The sequence below is a fragment of the Hyperoodon ampullatus genome (genome assembly GCF_949752795.1).
Source record: "Hyperoodon ampullatus genome assembly, chromosome: 2".
NCBI lineage: Eukaryota > Metazoa > Chordata > Mammalia > Artiodactyla > Ziphiidae > Hyperoodon > Hyperoodon ampullatus.
In genome coordinates, this window is record NC_136915.1 from 124445875 (window position 1) to 124467524 (window position 21650).

Sequence of the window (21650 nt, forward strand, 5' to 3'; positions counted from 1 at the left end):
CCTTGAACAGGGCAGAGGGCGGGGCCCTGGGAGCAGCGAGGGGAGCGGAGACGGCGCTCACTCTGCAAAGAATGCAAGGCTGCTGGAAATGGCTCTTCCCGCACAAAGAACGCCAATCACACTATCACGCTGCCCTTCAGAATTTAAGAGGAACAAATCTGCTCTCACTTGTAATGGGAACGATCACCATAATATCCTCCCGGAGTAAGATAAATCGGGTCCAGCCACTGCAGAAGCATCTGTCAGCTATTTGTTAGCGTCATCTTTTTGAGAGGAATGGGTGAAAGGACTGTAAGAGCTCTCCTCTACCTTTCAGCTTTCCTCAACTGAAAAGTAATTGCTATTACTTATTAAGAGCCTCCTGTGGACCAGGCAGCTCGCTTGGCCTTCTAATCCTCCCAGCACAGTGAGGAGGAAGTTAGCCTGTCCTGTCCTCCATGGGAGGGGACTGAGGATGAGAAGTATGTGGCAGAGCTGGGGTTCAAACCTTAGGCTTATTTATTTTATTTTGGTTATAATTTACCAAAAGAGCAGTTGAGTCAGCTTGAACCCAGGTTTGCTCAGTTATAAAGGTCTGGATTGTTACTGCACTGTAGCGGGCTGAGTGTTCTTTCCAGCTAGCCCCTGCCTTCCTACTACATGAATGTATCAAGATTCTTTTTGTTAACAGGTGACAGAAACCCAACTCAGACTGCCTGAGCATGAAAGGGGGTTCCCTGCCCACGTAACTGCACAGCTGCCCACGTAACTGCACAGCTGCCCACGTAACTGCACAGCCAGGGACAGAATTACTATGACAGAATTCAGGGATACAGTCTCTCTTCCTCACAGCCCTACCCTCCTCCTCTCCCTGGATCTGTTTCTCTCTGCTCTGCTCATTCCTCTATCTTGTCTTCATTCTTTACCACACAGGTAGTTTCCCCACAATGTGGTAGACAGGGTGGCTTCCAGCAGCCTCCGGTTCACATTCTCCTAGTTCTGTGACAAAAGAAAAGGTTCTGTTTCCTCTAGCTCCAATTTTTTGTTTTAATTTTTTTAATGTTTAATTTTTGGGCCACACCATGCAAAATGTGGGATCTTAGTTCCCCGACCAGGGATGAAACCTGAGTGCCCCTGCAGTGCAAGTGTAGAGTCTTAACCACTGGACTACCAGGGAAGTTCCTCTAGCTCCAAATTTTAAACTATGTGTTTTGGATGAACTTCTTTGGCCTCTTTGGGTCTCATGCTCACTGCTGCCTGGACCAAGGGAGATGACATGCTGGCAGCCCTACCAGTAACAAGGTGTGGAATGGACAGAAGGTATTCAAAAGATGGAGGGTAGGTGGCTGATGGACAAAGCAGAAGAATGTTGTCCACTGAACTAGTCTACTCAGATAGTCTAGTAAAAATTCTGGAAAGAAAAAAATTCACAGGTGATAAAGAGAGTCCAAAGGCTGATAAGTAAAAAGCTATGACGTGGGAGAGAAAGAAAAAGCAGCATTGTACCATTAGTTATGCGTGAGGAATGAAGGTCTGCAAGAGCAGATTCCTAGAATTTTAAAGGGAGCAGCAGTATTCACTTGGACCAGGACACAAGCTAAGCTGCTTAAGAAGGAGTCCGTTTGCTCTAAGAGGAAAGCATGGATCGGGAGGCCAGTGAGGCCCTACCTGAGGCAGAGAAGTTGTGTAAGAAAGTGTGCCTGATGGCAGTGTGTGATACATCTTGTGAAGGTTTTTCAGTCCCAGTGTGCAGTACCTAGTTCAGGCTGTAGGCACTAAGGAACATAGCCAGAAGACTGCATTTGTTTTGGAAATGCTACAGATAGAGTGCACCTTGATTTCAGCAAGGTATTTGATAATGTCTTCTGGTACATTTCCTATAGATGGAAAAATTGGGCTAGTAAGGTTTGTTTATGCCTTTTAAATAGCTGTTTCTGAACTGTAGCCATTTACAGATTGATAGACTCCTTTTGGGAAATATGTAATGGTATGTGCCTCAAAGCTCCACTTTTTTGGTTCTGAGTCAACATTTTTATTAAAGACTTAATGAGATGAATACATAGCCATTATGTATATCAAATTTGCAAGGGATGCAAAGCTGAGAAGAATAACTAATACTTTGTGGGAATAAACCAAACTTCAAAATTATCTCCTTAATTAGAAACATTTGGCCGATATCAACAAGATGAACTTAAACAGGGATACATGGAAAAGTCTGCATTTGTGATTAAAAATTCAGTAATAGGCTGGAGAATTTTTCTAGTGTTTTGTAGTGGATTATGTTTGGATGTCCCACTAGCATTAATTCCTCCATTCTCTTTCTTAATAGAACCTCAAATGTCCTAGCCATGTAGTTTGTATGTGATTGATTGACCACAGGGGCAGTGCATGATTAGCTTAAGCTAGAGAATCCTATTTCCCTGGTCACCAGACTCAAGCCAAACCAGTTAGAGCCAATGATGGTCTATTCTTAGACTTCTATTCGCAATATTAAGAAAGTAAACTGCCCATTCCTATGGCTTATGATAGAGGAAGCATATGGCCACAGGAGATGCAGTCTGTTAGGTCTCTTGGGACCACAAAGAGTGAGAATGGAGATGAAACTCAGGAAGCAGAGGTAAGGAATGGAGACAGATCCTGGTCCCATTGTTCAAGAATTGCCTGAAACCAAATTCAGCCCTGTAGTATTGAGTTACACAACACTTAGGCTGATAAATTTCATTTTTTATCAACCTGTGTGAACTGGATTTCTTGGTTCATACAACATAAAGACTCCTAACTGATATATATGGGGGATTGCAGGAGACTAGAGCAGTGCAGTCACCAAGAAAGATAATGCAACCTTATGCTGCATGATTGTAAGTAACTGTAAGAGACTGGATACACGCATCCATTGCACTGTGTCTAGAGAGTTCCTAGCTAAGAGTGGCCAGAATGAGAAGAATCTTGTCATGACATCATATGAGAAATGGCCGATGAGAAATGGAGATGTTTCACCACAAGATGCAAAGACTTTGAGAAGGAAAAGGAGACCTGTTATAAGTTTACAAATCTTTAAAGGGCTGTAGTATAGGACGGGGGTAGACTCTTCCTCATGACCAGAGGGGGAGGAACTAGGACATATGACTTGGAATTAGAGGAAGACACATTTCATGCCAGGCTATTAGGAAGAGCAGTTTAGGGAATTCCACAGCGGTCCAGTGGTTAGGACTCTGAGCTTCCACTGCAGGGGGCATGGGTTTGATCCCTTATATCTCATTTTTAAAATAAAAAGCAACAGGCTTCTGCCTCACCCCTCCCCACTTTCAAGGCTGCTTCTTAAGAGCAACTTTTTAAAAACATTTCTGTTTTCAGTGCTTCTGATAGTTATTTTTATACCCCTGAATAATAGTTTTTCGATTTATGTTTCTTGTGTATCAACTAAATAAATTATCTACTCCTAACTATGAAAAAGTAAAGCTCTAGCTTATACTATCCTCTTTTCCCTCTTGTTCCTCTTCCTTTCCATTAAAAAATGATAAACATTATTTAATTCATTTAATGGCTAACTGTGAAACTTCAGACAACATACTGAAATCTCTATTTCTCATTCTGTCAACTTTAGGCAATGTCCCTTGATTTCCCACTATGTTAGATGGAGATTTAGTACTCTTGTTCTTGATGGAGAATTAGAATATAAAATTCTCAGTTCAAAATCACTTTCAATGGCTATTTTAAAAGCCTGCTACCCTGTCTTCTAAGATCTATCATTTCTGATTCTACTTGGATTGGGGTTTCTTTGTTGATCACCATTTTATCTTCCTGTAAGTTTTTAGGCTCTGCTCTTCTCCTTGATGTTCTGAAAGTTCACGTTGATATATCTAGGCATGGGTATTTTTTCATTTATGCTAGATCCTCTCATTTTAAAGACTCCTGTCTTCCTTTATCTCTGGGAAATTTTTTCTTTATTTTTTCCTTTTTGATTCCATTTCCTCTATTCTCTCTGTCCTTTTGTCCTGAAAGTCCTGGTAGTCAGATGTTAACCTTCTGTTTCCAGTGTCCTGGGCCTTTTGCTTTATGTTCTGAGAATTATCCTTGACTTAATCTTCCAGACCTTTATTGGACTTTCTATATCTCAGCAAAACTTTTGTTTATAAATTTATAAGAACTCGTTCTTGAAAATTTTCTTTTTCACAGCTCCCGATTCTTATTTTTTTGAACTCAACATCTTCTTGAATCTAAGGGTAATTGGTCTTTTAAAAAATTATCTCCCATTTTCTGAATAATCTCAGTTTCTTCAAGTTTTTTTTTCTTCAGTTTATTTTTTCTGGTCTTTTTCTGTGTTCTAAACTTTTCTTGAATGGTTCTCCATTCATAGTTTTTTACAACTTTATTGAGATATAATTCACATACCATGTAACTTACCCATTTAAAGTTTACAATTCAGTGGCTTTTAGTATATTCACAGAGTTGTGCATCTAATACTACCATCAATTTTAGAACATTTTCAGTGTCTCCCTCTAAGGAAACCCTATGCTCCTTAGTTGTTCTCTATCCCGTAATCTCACTCACTCCCACTGCCCCCCTGCCCTTGGCAACCACTGTCCATTCACGTTTGAAAATATGGGGTTAGAAAGGTTGGCTTGTTGCTCTGGGGGTTTCAAAATGGCAGTCGGTAAGAAGACAATGGTTGGAAAGGAGGAGAAGGCAGAGGTTGAGATTGAGTAGAACCCAAGTCCCAGAAAGCTGGGTGTAGGAATCAGGACCTTGGAGAGCCCTGAGAGGGGCTAGTGTTGTAGGGAAGCAGTCAGACCTTCTGTATTCATGAGCTTCACTTCTGTATTCAGGATTCAGAGGACATCCTACCACAGATGATGATGCAGTGCCTCTGGACTCTGGGTTCCATAAGGGGAGGGAGGGCACAGTGCAATGGATGCGTGTATCCAGTCTCTTACAATTACTTACAATCATGCAGCATAAGGTTGCATTATCTTTCTTGGTGACTGCACTGCTCTAGTCTCCTGCAACCCCCCATATATATCAGTTAGGAGTCTTTATGTTGTATGAACCAAGAAATCCAGTTCACACAGGTTGATAAAAAAACCTGTGTCTTGCTCGTAGCTCTGTCTCCTACACTTGGCATACTATTTAGCACACAATACACATTATTTATTTGTAGAAGAATTCAGTGTCATTTGTTGATGTAACGCCTTACAATTTTCAAGGCACTTTTGTATCCTCATCTCTTATCTCAATTGAGATAGGCAGGTATGCAAAAGTGGATTTACCTTGGAGCTAATGAGGCTGAAATTGTAGGATCCTCCACTTGCATGAGCCCCTTCTAAAACCCTGTTCTCAATTCTGTATTTATTAACTTTGCATTCTTTTCCTTAAAGTAGGCCTACAAAATTATATTTTGTAGTGTCAGGCATGAGAAAACCTGAACCTAGATCTGCCTCTCTAGGTAACAGCAGAAGTGATTAGCCCCAGTTTATAGCTATAAAGCTGTGGCTGAGGCATCCGGTGGCAGGGTCTGGGGAAGGGGCAGCAGGCGCCATGTCGGGCCGCGAAGGTGGCAAGAAGAAGCCCCCGAAGCAGCCCAAGAAGCAAGCCAAGGAGATGGACGAGGAAGATAAGGCATTCAAGCAGAAACAGAAGGAGGAGCGGGGAAGGGCCCCCTGGCCACAGGTGGAATTAAGAAATCTGGCAAAAAGTAAGCTGTTCCTTGTGCCTGAGGCAATGATGATCCTTAGTTCCTTTCCTGTTTAAACATCTGGATTAAACATCTGGATTCCCTGCCATAACATCTGTTGCCACCTATAGCTAGCATGAAATGTTGTCTTGGAACCTATTGTACATTTAAGAATAAACTTTTGTAAAAAAAAGAAAAAAAAATCAAAAAAAAAAAAAAAAAGCTGTGGCTGAGAGAGCTGGGTACCTCACCCAAGCTCCCACATCTGGTAAGTGGCATTTCATACTTGAATGATGTCTCCCACTACTTCTCGCCCCCCATCCCACGCCCCCAAGGGGTACGGCTTCTGATTGGTGCCTGTTCCCCAGACACCAGTCATAGGGAGCTGTACAGACCTGAGCGTTCTGAAAATATCTGTCAGCAAGGGTTGGGCCCAGGGCAACTGGTGAGGACTATAAATGGGAGGTGCCTGTTGCCCCCAAGCTCACAGGCTGTCTCTCTATCCAACAGGAACCAAGCAAGGAAAGCCATGCATCCTCCCCCCACCACCTACATGTTTAAGTTTTAGTTATGAAGTACCTTTGAAAGTATTTACTCTGAACAAAGAGAAACGCCGAATTCTCCTTTTCACTTCTGTTCCCGAATAAGACTTTTATTTATTTATTTATTTATTTGCGGTACGCGGGCCTCTCACTGCTGTGGCCTCTCCCGTTGCGGAGCACAGGCTCCGACGCGCAGGCTCAGCAGCCATGGCTCACGGGCCCAGCCGCTCCGCGGCATGTGGGACCTCCCGGACCGGGGCAAGAACCCGCGTCCCCTGCATCTGCAGGCGGACTCCCAACCACTGCGCCACCAGGGAAGCCCTGAATAAGACTTTTAATCCCGTGTTGTTTCACGGTCTTAAAATAAAATGTAAGATCTGATGAAAAGTCAGAAATCATATTTTCAACTCCCAACCAATTCGGTGATTCTCCCAGGTGGAAATCAATGTCTGCTCTGCAGAGGTGAATCATGCATTCCATCGGTTGTGCCTCTGACTTTCTTCTTTGAAAATTGACTTACCCTCCATGCTTTTCAACTTTTCACTGAAGTATATACTCCATGCTTGCCTTTCCCCAGACACCAGTGTATGTGTTCTGAGTAGAAATCTAAGCTGGCGGTGCCTCTCAGTCTGTTGGAGGATTGAACTGAATTCCCCGGAGACAGAGAAGAACTCTCCCAGTGTCTCAGGTCTGAGTCTCCATTGGCCTGCCAGCCCCCAGGCTAATAATGTGAGACTTGGCTCTGGGGGGGAGTTTCATTCTCTCTAGAACTTCCTTATTCTTAAGTTATTGATCCAGTAGCAAGTTACAGGGACCAGACTCCCGTGGGTAATACCATGGTGTGATCAGAAAGGCGAAGGTTATAGAGACTTTCTTTCTTTGGTGCTTCTTCCCTTGTGTCCACACCCTCACCCGAAACCCTTAATCGGCCTGAGAATCACCTTGACTTGGTGCTGACTAGTGCTCGTAATAGCATTAAAATAATTTCTTCCCAGTTGGGAAGCAGTCACTGCCCCAGACCCTCTGTGCAGCTACACAGGCTCCTGTCCTGAAACTTTCCCATCATCCAGGAACCAAAAAGGGGGGTGCACTACACTCCTTCTGGGACCTGCTCCGTCGCTAAGGCTGGCATCGCTCCGATTGGTTAGGAACTGCGCCATATTGCAGGTTATTAAATACTTTGAAAAATCACCGCAGCTCCTGACAAAGTCTGATCCCTTGGGATGGGGGTCGAATTGGGTAACAGGCTCCTGTTTGATGCCCCAGTTCCCTGGCAAATCAGAAGCAAAGTTGCCCCTTTAAAGGTTGATTCTCAGGGCTTCTCTCAAGGCACACCTTTCTTTTGGCTTTGCTCTGTCAAGGTTTCATTAACACTGGTGACAGTAAAAACACAAAATGAGGCACTAGAGTCACCCGTGGGTCCAAGTGGCAGCATCCTTGCGAGCACCGTAGCGGTCCCCCAGCTGTGAATGAGTGAGTGTGCGCTGAGCTCCACTTCCTTATAAGAGCATGTGTGTGAACCGAAGAATGTACGCCGCCAGCAAGGCCAGCTTTCATCTGTCAGCAGCTGAAAATATTTAGGCCAGTCCACTGATTGGAAGTGTGCACCGCGGCGGGGTGCTCAGCAGCAGATGGTATGTGTAAAGCCCACCGACTCAGAGCGTTAGCACCTTAGGTGGCCTTTGGATGAGCCTGGAATTAACCTTCATAAACACGTAAACATCTCTCTCAAGATGTCCTGCGAGAAAAGATCACTCCTCGGGGCTGGTCCCTGAACACTGCAGGGTGTGCGTCCAAGGCCGGGCAGCAGGGGGAAGGTCCAGGGGCCGAGGTAAGGGAGCAGCAGGGATTCAGATCCAGCCTCACTCCTCAGCTCCACATAAGCCAGACCATCCTGGACTGAGTCATGGCTTTGGCTTATCCCGTCTCACCTCTTAGGTCTCCGGCGTCTGTTTATATGTAACCCAAATGGTGTCCTCCTTGTCCCCTGGCCACAGCAGTATTGAAACTAACCAAATGGGCCAGAATTGGATTTTGACAAAAGGTATTTTCCCAGTAGCTTCAGAGACTCTTGTGAGGGTCACACCCTGTGGGGTGGCCAATTTTTGGGAAGAGCCGGGGGCTTCTGGTCTGGCCCAAAGCAGCCTGACCACATGGGCTCAGGTGTTGTGCTACAAAGGCACCTCCTAGATGCCATGTAGAGGACCAAACCAGTGAAAATAGGGAGACATCCCTGCCTAACAAGAAGCCACCTACATCCGCAGTCCTGGAGAGAGCAGAACAGAAAGGATGAAGAACCGAGGTCTGTCACTTCCCCCGAAGGTTAATGCAGGAATTAGTTTCGTTGATCCTGGCGCTGGGCGCGTCTGTGCAGCAAACTTAGTCTGTGGCATCCCCGCCTTTGTATGTGATGCCATTCCTCTTGTACCCCTTCCCCCTCCCCCCCACTGGTGGCTCCTCTAGCCCCTAAGGGGCCAAGGCCTCGCTGTTGTCTCCCTAGAGCCCTTTCCTTCTAAACCCACTCTCAGATCTTTCTACCCCAGCCCCAGCGGCGTCTCTTGACTGGCAAGCTGTGAGCTGGCTTTCCCAAGGACACCTGTATTTAGCAGAAATCAAAGCCTTAAGCTAATTGTTGATCACAGTCTAGTCACCAGGCACCATCCAGAGCAACGATCCCTGGACCATCTTGGACCTTGAAATCTATGCACGTCAATCTACCCACTTGTGCTTAAAATCCGCCTCGCTCAAAGCAGACTGGGTATGACTACAATGGAAATACAAGTCTTAGCTGCCCTTTTGATCCCTGCCCGTGAGCAGTATAAATGCTAACAAAATGTGGGCAGAGAGAGAACAGGAGAAGGAGGGAATAATGTCGAGAGAGAGCGAGACACCTTAGCTCTGGGCAATAACCGGGTTGTTCTGATGGACTTGCTTCAGGGCACTGGTGTCTGTCCTGATCATGCTGCACAGTCCAGAGACTGCTTTAAATGGCGTCCTGCCTCTCTGGATTGTCTCTGAGACCTTCTCAAAGCTGGGGCATTGGAGTATCAAGCTTGTGCAGAATTGAGGCCATACCATATATGTCAACCATGAGCTAATCCCCAGTGGAAAGGAAGCTTGCAGTGCAAGGAAATTCCGTGCTTACTACTCACCTTCTCTGTGCCAGGCACTGGCTAAAACCGTTTAGACAAGTTACCTCATTCGATCCTTACAGTATCACTGTCAATAGGATATCCTTCTCCCCATTTTACTGATGAGAAAACTGAAACTCAGAGAAGTTAAGAAACTTGCCTCAGGAGACAGGATTTAAATCATGGACCCTCCAACTCCAAGTCTCGTACCTTTTCTACCATACCGTTCTTCTTTTTACAAAAGGTGACAGATTTTTAAAAAGAAAGTGAAGAGCTGCCCTTGTTGGTCTCTAAGCTCCCCTTGTCATATAGCTGAAAATGTTCCCATTCCCATAATGTGGGATTTTCCCCCAGAGACTCCCTGTATGAGTTATTCATTTGATGGATGGCCCTCTACACCTGTTTCTGCATGTACACATGCTGCTAAATACTACTGTCATTTAGTAGGAAAAATACAACCCCGTGTCCTAAAAGTCCTTGTCGGTAGCCGAGACAGAGCCTGACATTAGATCTCCCTCTTTGGTCTCCCGCTTGTGGGCTGAACCATCATTACTCAGGACGTTGCTGTGATCTTCTGAAAGGGAAGATTGCTCCATCGGGGCTACTCAAAACTGTGAAATGAGGTTGGCTATCGTAATTTGCTTCCTAAATTTTCAGCCTAGTAACCTGCCAGTACAGTGTTCTTCAGAAAATGTTAAAGATCCTGTATCAGAGAACAGGAGTGCATTCTATTAACATTGTGTATGAGTCCTGGCAGTTAAAGGACAGGAAGGTTCATGGGGGGCTGGGGTGCAGGGCAGGGCTTAGCTGCAACCCGCCGGCCTTCACGGTGGAGCAGTGAGGGGTTCTGATAACGATTCTCGCAGGGGTCAGCCTTTGAGTGCTTGGCTGTCCATCTAGATGGTTTTTACTCCCCAACATGGTGACAGGGGTCAGCCACTCCCAGAGGACTGTCAGCATGACCATCCACAGCTCACAGAAATGCAAGCACAGCCTTCCTGGGGTGAGTGAGAGGTCAAAGAAATCCATTTAAATGCATCAGAAATGTGGCTGAGGATGGCAGAGGCTCTGAAGAGCATTTCTTTATGAGGAAACTTGGTCACATCAGGCAGGTGGGAGTAGAGGCAGATTCCAGTCCAGAACCCAAGTGGCTGGACCCAGTCCACTGCCTTCCAGTCTATTCTCATTTCCCCAAGAATATTCGTAGGTTTAGGTGAAGAAACGCCTCTTAAGTGAAAAAAAGGACTCAATGATCAAATTAATTCTAGAAACAGTGGGTTAAACAAGGTACTGCAGGACATCCTGGAGCCTGTACAGTACACTTCATCCTAAAATAAAGAGCACCGGCTTCCCTGGTGGTGCAGTGGTTGAGAGTCCGCCTGCCGATGCAGGGGACGCGGGTTCGTGCCCCGGTCCGGGAAGATCCCACATGCTGCGGAGCGGCTAGGCCCGTGAGCCATGGCTGCTGAGCCTGCACATCCGGAGCCTGTGCTGCGCAACGGGAGAGGCCACAACAGTGAGAGGCCCGCATACTGCAAAAAAATAAAATAATAAAATAAATAAAATAAAGAGCACATCTTTTTACATTCTAGTGTCTAAACTTGGAGTAAATCTTAGAATCAGTGTCAGAAGCAGGGTGAGGCAAGTGAACTGTGTAGGGTGCAAGGTTTAAGGAGGCACTCATTCTCAGGGTCCTGCAGGTAAGACCCAGGAGTGAGTGTGTCCAGAGCCTCCCTCGCCTCACCCTCCTCCCAGCCCAGGTCAGAACAACCGGCACCCAGCAGGGGGTGCAGATGTACTGAGGCTGCCCCGCCTGCACAAAATGTCGAGACTTACTCTGCCCAGAGACCTGTTCATCTCATGGCCCCTCGAGTGAGTTCTTAAAATAGCCCACCAAGGTTAAATTTTAACTTAGATCCTTTCACTGACTCTTAAAATACCTTTTAAAAGATTGTTATATAAAAAAGAACGAAAGAAAGACTATTACTTGCAGTGGAAAAAGCCAAGCAAACAACACCTTAACCAAGTAGATTAGCATCATCAGTGATGCTATGTGCCTATCATGCCCTCTCTGATACTGTTTACAAAAACCCATAAGCCCCATGTAGTCATGAGAAAAACCCAGATCTGGGTACATTGTACAGAATACTTGGCCAATGCTCTTTAAGACTGTCTAGGAAAGATTGAGAAACTGCTACAGACCACAAGAGACTGGGGAGACAAGACAGCTGACTGCAGTGTTGTCCCTGAATTGGATTCCAGAACAGAGAGGGGACATTGGTGGAAGCACTAGTAAAATCCAAATGAAGTCTGGAACTTAATTAACAGTAGTATGCCAACATAGCTTTCTTAGTTATGACAAATGTTCCTTGGTAATGTAAAATCTTAACAACAGGCAAAACTGGAGAAGGGTTTATGGGAACTCTGTACTATCTTTGCAACTTTTCTATAAATCTAAAATTATCCCCAAACAAAATGTGTTTTTAAAAAGAAAAGACTGGGCTTCCCTGGTGGCGCAATGGTTAGGAATCCACCTGCCAATGTAGGGGACAGAGGTTCAAGCCCTGGTCCGGGAAGATCCCACATGCCGCGGAGCAACTAAGCCCATGCGCTGCAGCTGCTGAGCCTGTGCTCTGGAGCCCACGAGCCACAACTACTGAAGCCCGCGCGCCTAGAGCCAGTGCTCCTCAGCAGGAGAAGCCACCGCAATGAGAAGCCCACGCACCGCAATGAAGAGCTGTCCCCAATCGCCACAGCTGGAGAAAGCCCACGTGCAGCAACGAAGACCCAACTCAGCCAAAAATAATAAATTTTTTAAAAAAAAAAAGAAAGAAAGAAAAGACTGTTATAAAGTAGCATTGCAAAGGCAAATTTTCTGCCACACCCCAGGTAGTGTAATTAAAGGTGATAGAAATTGGCAGATTTCAGGAAATGGGTCATAGAAGTTTCAAAATGAGAAGACGGTGTGACAATTCTTGAACCAATGATTCCTTCATTATGAAGAACCATAATTCCATCTCCAAGCATCTATCAAAAGCTTCCAGCTGACACTTAAGGAAGTTGATACCTTCTAGTGACATGTTATTCAGTTAAGGAAAAGAGGAAACTATAAACTTATCAAAAAGAAAAGGCACGTGAATCTAATATTCCTTTATAGGATTCAGAGTTATGTTGTCTATCCTAAAGGTACAAAAGAAATCAAGATCATGAAAAGTTTATAAAAAGCGATTCATCACCATGATATTTAAGATAACTTCCAAAGGTCAAAAGTGACTCAGAAAACCTTTAGAATCTGAAGGCTAAAATGATTAGATACAAAATGTTACTGAGATATTGAAGAAGGGAGTCTATAAGTACCTGTATAGCTAAATATAAGCTCTTATAATTTAAAAGCAAAACTGCGTTCTTGTAATCCGGTGTTTCTCCCCATACCTTCAAAAAACTACTGTTAAATCAACGGGGAGCTTACAATTGGTGATGCCTTAGGATCCCAGAATAAAGCAGAGGTGGAGTACATTTTTTCAAACTTAACTGCCCATGGAACCCTGGGGTTCCATGGAGAGTACTTGGGTAAACGTGCTCTACCCTATTGACTGCCTATCCATTGGACACAGGATGAATTCTCAGCCTGAAGGCTACCAAAACTATAGCTGTTAAGTTTGGGAATGAGTGTGCTACACACACTGATTTATTGAGAGTTTCTGAACCCAGAGGGGCTCTGCATGTAAATGACCCCTAAAAAGTGAGACCCAACCTCTTGACTGATTACTGAGCCAAGCGTTAAGTCAGATGAGACATAAAGATCCTCTTCAGCTTCTTTGGATGTGGTAAGGGTGCCCCAGACCTGCCCATTCATTATACAATATGGCTAAAAAACATGGAGGTACACAGAGTTGCCAAGGCCTTTCCTCCCTCCCTCAAGGAAAGCAGTGAGCTCTAGGAAACTCACATCCATCACTGAGGGAAGAAACAAACTCTGCTCCCGTAACACTGGCTTGGGTGATGTCTGGCAAGGTTTTCAATTCAAGACATCCTACTTGTGAGCCTCCATCACAGACACATACACATTCATAGACCTTGGCCTTCTCCAGAATCAGCACCAGGTTATTGAGGGCCCATTTGAAGGTTGTTGTCCTCAGAGCCTTGCTTGGCAGTTTTCTCTTCTCTGGTGAATGAAGGGTTAACATGTCACTGCCGCAGTTCCCCTCACAGGGCTTTATTAATCCAGTCCCCTGCTCCAGACTTGACCTTCAATCACTGGAAAACAAGAAAACATTGAAAACAACTTCAACCAAATGAAAAATACTCTGTTGGACTCAGTCCAGACCTTGGCAACCTTTGTGTGAGTGATGCAGTAAAGCAGCTGCATGACAGGTATGTTTCTAGCTGATGGAAACCTCAAGTAATTAATGGCTTTTCTGGGGCAAGGTGGTAAGGGCAGCGTTGGTCCCTGCTGTGGCAGAATAACAAATGAGAGAGAAAGTTACTGAGGCACATGCTTTGCCCCAAACTAGCCATGGATGGAGGGTACTTATCAGATAGATGTCTTAGCTCAATGCTAGCTCCTTCCCACTGGTGAAGATGAGGAAAGACACTTAGTTTCTTTGTATATGTCATGGCTAGAGTTCCATCACTCTATACAGAGCAGCTATATTTTAGCCAGTTCATCATTTGAGGTCCTGTGTGTAGCTCTGTTGAGGACAAGCATTTATTACCCTCAGTAAGGTAGAGTACTGTCATTACAGAAAAACAGTCATTGAGGGTGGGCCCTGGCTAAAATACTGAGAAGTGTGTCATTCACACAAACCTATGGACCCAGACTTCTGAAGTTCAAGTACTGTTTACTTGGCTCAAGTTTGGTTAAGAAGCTGTGGAATTTGGCCGGGGTTGTTGATACCGCTGTTTGTGATGAGAGAAACCAGACCAACTCTTCTGATGTAAAGAGGGAAGGAAGGGCAGGGAGGTGGGCTAAGAGGCCACCCACCAAGAATCTACATCTCACTCTAAAGGACAGTTCTGAAACTCAGTCCAGGCATTGTGAGGCTGGGAGGTGACATTTGGAGAGGAAGAAGAAAGAAATATCTGTCTCTTCTAGTTTAAAGACAGGTATTGGCAATCTCAAATGAAAGATTTGTGAATCTGCATACAGCTTGTGCCACCACAGTGAGCTGTAAACCTTATCAGTGTCTGGGTTTTGCCAGGAAAATCAGTCATCTCTAAGCTTTCTACGTTCTGTGGTAGTCTGGGCAATATTTGCTGACTACACTCTGTCACAAATGTTTTGGTTCAGAAAGTTCCCCAGAGGATCATTCTCTGTAGGTTTACAGAAGATAAAAGGTAAGGTGGTGCCCAGGTTAGTTGCCTGCTCACTTATACACCTAGCTATTGGGGTCATCTTTCACCAGCTCTCAATATTTCTTCATACTAGGTTATGCATCATCTTTTCTTTTTTAAATAGTTTTATTGAGAGTAATTCACATCATATACAATTCACCCATTTAAAGTGTACAGCTCAATGGCTTTCAGTATATTTACAGATTATAAAATGCAACTATCTTTTTTATGCACTTTTAGGACATTTTCATTAGCAGTCACACCACAATCCCCTCAGTCCCCAGTTCCTAGGCAGCTAGCAATCTGCTTTCTGTCTCTCTATATTTGCCTATTCTGGACATTTTATGTAAATGGAATCATACAGTAGGTGGCCTTCTGTGACTGGCTTCTTTCGCTTAGCATATTTTCAAGGTTCACCTATATTGTAGCATGTATTAGTACTCTATTTCTTTTTATTGAGAAATATTCCATTTTATGAATATACCAAATTTTATTTATCCATTCATTGGTTGATGGACATTTGGGCTCTTTCTACTTTTTGGCTATTAAGAGTAATACTGCTATGAACATATGTGCACAGATTTTTATATGGACGTTTTTAAATTTCTCTCAGGTATATACCTAAGAGTGGTACTGCTAGATCATGTGGTAACTCTGTGTTTAACATTTTGAGGAACTGCCAAACTGTTTTCCAAAGTGGGTACATAACTTTACATTCTCACCAGTAATATATGAGGGTTCCACTTTCTCCATATCCTCGCCACCACTTGCTATTATCTGTCTTTTGATTCTAGCCAACCTAGTGGGTGTGCATTGGTATCTCACTGTGGTTTCAATTTGCCTATTATTATTTCTTCTATAGAGAAATGTCTATTCATATCCGTTGCCTGTATTTTAACTGGGTTGTTTGTCTTTACATTATTGTCATTACATTATTATTACATTATAATAGTTCTTTATATATTCTAGAGATAAGTTCCTTACCACACATATGATTTGCATGTATTTTCTCCCATTCTACGGGTTATCTTTTCTTTCTTTTTTTGAGGCACAGAAGTTTTAATTTTAATGATGTTCAATTTGTTTATGTATTCTTTTGTTGCTTGTGCTTTTGGTGTCATATCTAAGAAACCATTGCCTGATACAAAGCCATGAAGATTTATGCCTGTGTTTTCTTCTAGTAGGTTTATAGTTTTAGCTGTTATATTTAGGTCTTTGATCCATTTTGAGTTAATTTTTCTATATGGAATGAGGTGTAGGGGCCCAACCTACCTCATGTAGATATCCAGTTGTTATATATCATCTTTTAAGAGAGAAAAACAGAAGCCTTTTCTGGGCAGTCACTCTGGTTGTGTTAAGGACCAAGTGCTGTGCACAGCTGTATCCCACAGTTGAGGGAAAGAACATAGAGAACATAGACACTCTTGACTTCAGAGAAAGCAAACCCCTGCTCACATAAAGCAGGAGTATTCTGGAACCGCGAGAGCTAGAGCTGGCCTCTTAAGCCTTGATCCAAGCCCCAGCCCTCTTGCTCATTAACCAGGCAGCCATGGGTAAATCACTTAACCGCTAAGACTCAGTTGTCTCATCCATGAAAGGGGAGCTAATTGGAATATAATCTCCAGGAGAGCAGGAACTTCCTCTGCTTTGTGTAATCCTGTATCCCTAGGGCCTAGAATAGTGCCCAGCACACAGTAGGCTCTCAAAAATCATTTGAGGATTACATAAATAATACCTCCATTATATAATCCCCCAAGTCTATTATAAGAATAAGCATTTAAAAAAATAATGCAGGGCTTCCCTGGTGGCGCAGTGGTTGAGAGTCCGCCTGCCGATGCAGGGCAAACGGGTTCGTGCCCCAGTCTGGGAAGATCCCACATGCCGCGGAGCGGCTGCACCCGTGAGCCATGGCCACTGAGCCTGCGCGTCCGGAGCCTGTGCTCCGCAACGGGAGAGGCCACAACAGTGAGAGGCCCGTGTACCGCAAAAAATAATAATAATAATAAAATAATGCATTCAGCTATTTTATAAACTATAAAATGCTACAGAAATGTATGATTTCCTTTCCTTGTAGTGGAAAGAGAGATGTGGGTAGATGTAACAATGCAGCAAACCTGCAAATGAGGTGAATACATATTTTCTAGAAGGTGTGGTACCTTTCATTTTCAAGGTACTAAAAAACCAGCGATCCTTTAATAAAGTTAATTTATTAAAAATTTTGAGGCCGTAAAATGTTAATGTCCCCTCTAGATTTTCACACTTTACCCTGGAGAGAATTGCGTTCTCCTTGGCCTTCCTTAGAAGCAAGCAGTATTGGGGTGGGAGGGGGCGGAGGAAGAAGGACCGTGAGAGACTATCTTGTCTTTCAGCTGTTTAATATCTGTCTAAGAACTGGGAATTTTTCACTAGTCTTTATTTTTCTCTGTTCAGTATTCCTTTTCATTTTTTCTTCCCCTCTAGAAATTAAAAAGTAGTACTTTCATATCCCCTTAAAATGACTGAATGTAGGATTTAACCTCTCTTTCCTTGTGTTTGCCCACTTAGGGCCTTAGGACACAATTCTGATGCAGAGAAATGCGAAAGTCTCCTGGGTAGATGGGGCCCAGCAACCAGAGTAGCAGGAGAGCACCAACCAGGAGACAGAAGACTGGGCTCCGGGCCCGAGTCTTCACTAATTAGCTCTGTAACCAGACAAGTCACTACACGTCTCTGGGACCCAGTTTCTCAACTGGAAAATGAGAGTGTTAAGCCAGATGTTCCCTGAGGAGGCTCTTAAACTGCATAGTTCTATGGTGCATCCGGTCAGAAAGCATTTATCAAGGGCCAGCCACATCCCCAGGATGCTGTTAGGTGGTATGGTGGAAAGGGAAGTGTGCAGCCTTCCTTGGAGGATCGTAAAGCAGTATATAATACTACCTGCGAGAATGTACTGGATTTGTCCATGCAAAGCGAAAGGGAAGCAAAGTACGAGGAATGTCAGTGGGAGCATTTGGTCAGGAAGAAGTGAGTCTTGATCTGGGCCTTGAGGAAGGTATGGGATTTGGATTGAGTGAGAAGTCACACCCACAGGTCACCTAGATTGGTAATGGCCTGGTGGTGAGTAGGGAAGAGAGCCCTGGGCCAGGAATCATGAATTGAGGGGTCCACCCCACCTCTGCAGCTAATGGGCAGAGCATCCTTGGTGTCACCTCATGTGTCTGGTCCTCAGTGTCTCTTTCTGTTATGTCACTCACTGAGAGGAAGTACAGATTAATGGAGGACAGCACACTGTAGAGTCAGAGGAGCCTGGAAGAGCATCAGAGATCCAGATTGCTGTACTTTGAAGTCCTGTGACCTTGAATATGTTATTTCATCTCCTTGGCCTCTGTTTCCTCATCTGCAGATCACAACAATGACCTTCAAGGGTTACCGTGAGCACAAAGTGACAGGATCAATTAGCACAGTGCCAGAGCTCAACAGCTGGTGGGGGTAGTGGTCATATTATTAAAGCTCTTCTGTGAGTGAAGTGAAATTAAGAAGGGGTGTTAAGAAAGCAACTTGGGGGCTTCCCTGGTGGCACAGTGGTTGAGAGTCCGCCTGCCGATGCAGGGGACACGGGTTCGTGCCCCGGTCCGGGAAGATCCCACATGCCACGGAGCGGCTGGGCCCGTGAGCCATGGCCGCTGAGCCTGCGCGTCCGGAGCCTGTGCTCCGCAACGGGAGAGGCCACAACAGTGAGAGGCCCGCGTACCGCAAAAAAAAAAGAAAGAAAGAAAGCAACTTGATGAGATAAGGCATTTATAAAACCTAGTGGAATATATATCGGAATAATATTCAGCCATAAAAAAGAAGGAAATCTTGCTTTTGTGACCACATGGATGAACCTTGAGGACATTATGCTAAGTGAAATAAGAGAGTCACAAAAAGACAAATACTGCATGATTCCACTCAGATGAGGCATCTAAAGTAATCAAACTCATAGAAACAGAAAGTAGAATAGTGGCTGCCAGGGGTTGGGGGAAGGGGAAATGGGGAGTTGTTCAATAGGTACAGAGTTTCAGTTTTGCAAGATGAAAAAAAGTTCCGGAGCTCTCATCCACAACAATGTGAATATACTTACAACTGTACACTTTTTAAAAATCTGATGGAGTGAATGTAGGATGCACATTCTTTAATTTTTATTTAACAAGTATATAAGTAAATACAACATATACAGCACTGTGCTAGGTGCTACAAGTAGGAGCAGGGATACAAAGATAACTAAAAGGAGGTTCCTGCTTTCAGGGGAGAAAGTAACCGAGAGTTTTGTAGAGAGACTTCAATTCTCATCTGAGATAAGCCTTTGCTGGGGCATGACCTTGGGCAAGTTACTTACTTCTTCCAAACTTGAGCTTTCTCTGGATGTAAAATAGGAACAATTCATGTCTTTCTCACAGATTGCCATAAAAATTAAGTGACAGTGTATTTAGAACAGTGGGCACATGCTCAATAAGTGCTTTTATCATCAATTCCTCTCTCAAAGGGGCTTCAACTCTCATGGGAGAGGTGAGCACACAACAGAAGCCACAAAGGCAGTAAGAAAAGTGGATGGAGGGGCGAGGTGTTCAGGGAAGACCAAGGGTGGCCTCATCCCACGTTATTAGCACTTCCTGGCCTGGAGATCAGGAAGCAGACTAGATGAAGGGGCAGCTGTTACGACTGAATGTCTGTGTCCCCCCAGATTGTATATGTTGAAGCCCTAACCCCCAGTGTGATGGTGTTGGAAGGTGGGCCTTTGGAGGTATTAGATTTAGAGGAGGTCATGAGAGCGGGGTCCTTGTGATGGGATTATACGAAGAGACCAGAAAGCTAGCTCTCTCTTTCTCTCTGCTGTGAGGACACAGTAAGAAGAGGGCTGTCTGCAAGCCAGGAAGAGGATTCTCACCAGGAACTGAATCAGCTGGCACCTTGAATTTGTCATTCCCAGCTTCTAGAACTGTGAGAAATAACTGTCTGTCATTTAAGCCACCCAGTTTATAGTATTTTGGTGTAGCGGTCGCAGCAGACTAATACAGCCACTTAGAAATCTCATCCCAGTGACTACCAGTGGTAGAATCTCCTTCTAGATCTGGGACTGGGACAGACAGGAACAACTGGAGAAGGACTTAGATGACAGGCAGGTGGAAAGCCTTCTAGAGGAGGTCATTGGGAGCTGCCCTGAGACCTCCAAGTCTAGGAAAAGGTGGGGAAATAGAAAAGGCTTCCCAAGGGTGACGGCTAGGAAGTGCTGTCGCAAATTGCCAGGAGTCGTGGTAGCACTTCTTCCTTTAATGTCTGCCTTATGGCAAAGCTGTGCTCTCGTGTGTCTGGGGTAGCTTCTCGGGGGTCCTCCCTAGGGTGACCTATCCAGATCCCTGCTGAGCACTTGGTGGGTCTTCATTGTCAGAGGTTCCTCAGTGGAAGCTCCGCCTGCAGTTTGAGAGAACCATGGCTTCGTTTTGTTGGCCCTGTCACCCCTTCATCTCCCCATTCATTTACACAGGAAACCTTTAGTGGTGTCCAGTATGGAGGCGATACCCCGCTATGAAGCATCTCTTCTTTCAGGCCATTTGCCTAAATGGTGACAGATATTTTGGTCAGTGGCCAGCTGTGCGCAGCGCCCCAGGGCGAAGGCTGTGCAGGCTGCCCCCGGTCTTCGCCCACGTCGGGAGCAGTGCTGAGTGGCCTGGGCCCAGGCGCTTTCAGACGCAGCTCATCAGCTGGCTGCGCCGAAAGCGAGGGGGGTAGGAGCCCCCCTTGTAGACATGAGTGTGAGCGGAGGCCGCCGCGTCACGGAAAGCGTGGCCCCGGGCCTCTGGGTGCCTCCGTGTGAAGGGCTGGCATCTCGCCCTGATTCGGGCGCGCGCCCCCCATCCCCGGAGGCGCAGTCAGCGGATCGGAGCCTCGCCTGGCCCGCGGCGCCTGGGGCTCCGCCAGAGCTTCCGCGCCAGTGCGGTTTCCGCCCAGGGCAAGACTGGGACTGAATCGGGGAAGTCATTCCAAGTTTCTTTTCTCGTTTGGCATTCTTGCCACTGTGCCCGCCCTCTCTTCAGCGGAAAAGGAGAGCAGAAATCCTGCGTCCAGGCTTCTCTGAAAGGTCGCCCGACCACCTAAGTGAATGACTCGGGGGGGAAAAAAAAACAGATGAGAGAGAGAGTCAATAAAGCGCACGTGGGCACGGTGAGAGCTTCTTGGATGAGCATCTATGAAAATTGGCCATGTGGCTGAATTTGATAAATCCTACCGAGACTGGTGGTAGGATTTAGATGGTTGAGGTTTAAAGGATACTTGCTTTTATTTCCCCTCTTCCTTCCCTGCCTTTCTAATGTATGCTTCTCTGAGCACAGATGCTACAGCCTTGGAAACAGGAGCGCACCCACGCTTCTGTGTGTTGGGGGAAGCAGGAGGGGAGGGAGAGCTCAAGCACAGAAAAGCTTCGGGAAGAGGTGGAGAGGGAGGAAGAGAGAGAACAAATGGATTTAAAAATTGTCCTAAAGAAGATGGAAAAGAAAGAAGATGTGAATCAGGTCCTCTAAATTCCATTCCTGTGTTCCCTTTTTTTTTTTTTTTTTTTTTGGGCCGTGTTGGGTCTTTGTTGCTGCATGCAGGCTTTCTCTAGTTGTGGCGAGTGGGAGCTACTCTTCCTTGCGGTGCGCGGGCTTCTCATTGCAGCGGCTTCTCTTGTTGCGGAGCATGGGCTCTAGGTGCCCAGTCTTCAGTAGTTGCAGCACCCGGGCTCTAGAGTGCAGTCTCAGTAGTTGTGGTGCACGGGTTTAGTTGCTCCGTGGCGTGTGGGATCTTCCCAGTCCAGGGCTCGAACCTGTGTCCTCTGCATTGGCAGGAGGATTCTTAGCCACTGCGCCACCGGGGAAGCTCCTGTGTTCCCTTTTGTACTTGCTTATCCAGCCCCTTTCTTCTGAAGTCGAAGGCCTCTGTCACTCTGTATTTCACACCAAAGGGCTGAACTCTCCCTCTGCAGGGCCCTAGTGCCTGAGG

The 21650-nt window shown here is 45.3% G+C and overlaps 1 protein-coding gene and 1 pseudogene across 4 annotated transcripts in view; both read left to right on the forward strand.

The window, feature by feature from the left end:
- The window catches only part of SMYD3 (SET and MYND domain containing 3), a gene marked incomplete at its 5' end in the record, with an annotated part of 751002 nt that overhangs the window by 651508 nt on the left and 77844 nt on the right, over positions 1-21650 (forward strand). The window lies entirely within an intron of this gene.
- Positions 5440-6188, forward strand: LOC307066999 (translation machinery-associated protein 7-like; annotated as a pseudogene). The gene has a single exon. The product of its transcript is annotated as a translation machinery-associated protein 7-like (transcript).